We start from the raw sequence: 3,194 nt of genomic DNA, 5'->3' as shown, positions 1-3,194 counted from the left end.
AGAGTAGCTGTTGTGTAGGATGTGAGGCCAGTGGAAGAAGAAAAGAGAGAGCTGGAAGGAGCGTCGTGATGCCCAGCTGCTCATCCAGCCCTGCCTTGTCAGGGTGGACACAGGTCGCCTTTTCCTGGGGCGGGATTTCATTAGGGGCAGGGAACTGTGAATGGCTTTGAAGATGTTTGTGCTTAGTGCCCACAGCCCCTCTTGGAAGCTACAGTTGGATTCTCCAAGGACTGAGAGCAAAGCCACAAGCAGAAAAAGACTCTGCCGGGGAAATTACGTAACTGCTTCCCTCTGTCATTAGCTAATCAAGGAGGGGGTAGGGGGGAACCCCAAGGCTTTGAAGTAGCAAGAGAGAATTCTGAAATGGCTCCAGCTCCATCCTGCTGGAGGGGTCTAATTACAGAGCAGCATTCTCCAAGGATGAGGTTACTCAGTGGGCAGTGGGTGGAACGGGGCACGTGGAGTGGCTTCAGCATCGAAATAACCAGGACTGAAATATCTGCAACCACAGACCCGAAGGCCACGACTTGCCATGCACTTTCTCTTTCTGGGGCGATTACAGTGGACTCTGGACATTTTCTCCGAAAATCCGTGTGTGTGTGCAAGGGCGTTGCAGAGGGAACCTCAGTGTTGGGCACTCTGCTTCAGCTTCTCATCTTGGGTCTTGACAGGGGCATTTCCTTTTTCAGGATGAAAGTGAAATTCTTTCTGAAATAAATGTTCAGACCCACCAGCTCCATGGTTGGCCAGGAGGAAGGAAAGAGGAAAGGTGTGTTATCATTCCAACAGCTTCCTTCGGCCGCATGAGTGAGTTTGATGGCAGAGGTGGTACCGTGAGCAGGTAGATTTTTTGAGAGATGATGGGTACCACCATCTCGAAAGGTGGTACCCATCTCCTTTTCTGCCTGGATATGCCACTTTTAGGTATTTACTAATTTGGCAAATCCTTATTAAGCAACTATTATGTGCCAAGCACTGTGCCAGGGATGGGTAATATGTGAGGTGAAGTGCAATAGATACAGGTCTGGCCATCAGGAGAGTGTGGTCTGCAAGGGCAAAGATATAGACAAATAAATATAACTCCAAATTGGAAAAAAAAACTCTGTGAAAAAAGGAGGAAGCAAAGGACGCTGGTCAGAGTGACCATGCTTTGGAGGGGACAGCTGAGCTAACCAAAGGATGCTCAGAGGCCACTCTGCTGAGTGGGAGGAGGGTGATCCAGACAGAAACAGTGGCATACGCCAAGATTGATGGGGCATTTCAGAAATCGGCATATGGTCTGTGCGGCTGGAAGGGTGGAAGCAGGGAAGGGAGAGGTGAGAAGGGCTGGAAGTCCAGCCTCACTTTTTCACCACGGGCCCAAATAGGACCCTCCCTCCTAGCCCCTGCAGGCACAGTCTATATAGACCGCCGCCCTCCCCTTATGGGATGTGGGGAAGGGGCCACAGGTAGATTTCTCCTGAAATCTCTCAGCCTTTGCATCTTAAGTTTTTGTATTCTGTAGCCACTGAAGAGGTTGGAGAGTCTTTAGTTTGAAACGTAAGATGATTTCTTCAGGAAAAATGATCAGATTCCTCACGACCTCTTGTTCCGAGGAGAATAGACAGTATTTTATCCTTGCGGCCTTGTATCATTGCTACAGCTAAAACCATCTGAATGCTTGCCAATGTAACAAAGGAAAGATAAAGTGGGATGACTCAGTTTTGGGTCGTGAGAGCTCAGGAAAGTGACCCCTGCAGCCTGGGTGCAGGAGGAGGAAAGCTTGGCAGAAGCAAATGTCTTCTGAGTCTCCGACATGTTCCTCACTTAGCAGACAGTCAGCTGCCCGGCCCCGGTCCTTGAGCCTGGGGTCTTCACCATCTCATCTACCTTCTTGGAATGTTAGCCAGTTTTAAAAACCTTGGATGAGGGATGCTCTGTGAGTGAGTTCATCATGGAGGCTTTAAGCCAACATTTAACAAAGGGTGTTGAGCGTGTTCCCTCGTCACAAATTCTCAGGGCTGTTACATGCTAATGGACACCGTGACCACACTCTAGGGGTTATGGCATGTAGTGTCTCTCAAACTTAATTTAAGTAGGAATATTTGTTTTGAGATACATCTTCTGGGCTGGGGATTTCCTGGAAATCAGTTGGAGATCCACTGCTTTACTCTGATCTTATTACCCTGTCACCACTGTTGTCATCAAGAATACATTTTAAAATGGCAGTGAGCAACCATCCATCCATCCACTCAACCACGTATTCAGTGAACCATCTGTCCGGTCATCCAGTCAGTCATCCATCTTTCCATCCATCCATCCACCCATCCATCTACTCATCATTTGTACATCCAAGCGAACAGCATCCAGCTAACAAACATTTACTGCATGGGTCCTTTCTCCATACTCTGGGCACAGTATAGGACTTTGGTAGATCTACGGTGCCTTTGGGGGAGCTTCGAGTCTGCTAGAAGACTACCTCTCACGCACAAATAACCAGACTTGTGGGCTGGACGTGACGTTTGTCCTTGGGGAAAGGAACTGCTAGAAGCTCGGGAAGGGAGGAAGCTCCCCTCCTCAGGTGAATCCTTGAGGGCTTGGTGGAGGACGTGGCATTTTTATTGGAGGAGAGATTTGGACGTGGAGAGATAGAAGCTGGGCAAGGGATGCCTGCAGTTGAGAACAGTGTGAACAGAGGGCCAGAAGGCCCCAAGGGCGGGCTGGTCGGGGGCGGCACCCTGCCTACCCCTCCTTCCTCAAGTCTCTGCTTGGCTGAGTCGTGACGGTAACACTGATGAAAAGCTGCTGCCCAGATGCCCCGTTACCGACAAGAATGTCTCTAACGAGGCCTAATTCTTCAGTTGGTGTGCTTTTCCTCGGGCGCGGGCTTCAGAAACATGTAGTTCCATTAAAATCAGAGGCGGAGATGTGTTTGTCATAATAGTCCCAACAGACAAGGCCCCAGCATGACCTGCAGCTGCACTGGGGGTGTGTTACATGTGCTTCCACCTGGCACCCAACGCTATGCACCTTCACCTGGGCCCTCAGATGCTGACTTTCCAGAACTTTCTGCCATGGGGCAACAGAGAGTTGGCGAGATCCCTATACACATCCAGAAGGAGAGGAGAGCCTTGGTACTCTGCAGAGAAATCACACATTTGCCCAATAGAACCATCTACTCAACATGCTAATGAGACAAGACACACAGCGAGCCA

The sequence above is a fragment of the Mesoplodon mirus genome (assembly GCF_964341445.2).
Source record: "Mesoplodon mirus genome assembly, chromosome: 15".
NCBI lineage: Eukaryota > Metazoa > Chordata > Mammalia > Artiodactyla > Ziphiidae > Mesoplodon > Mesoplodon mirus.
The sequence above is the reverse complement of the archived record's forward strand: the minus strand, read 5'-3'. Positions refer to the sequence as shown.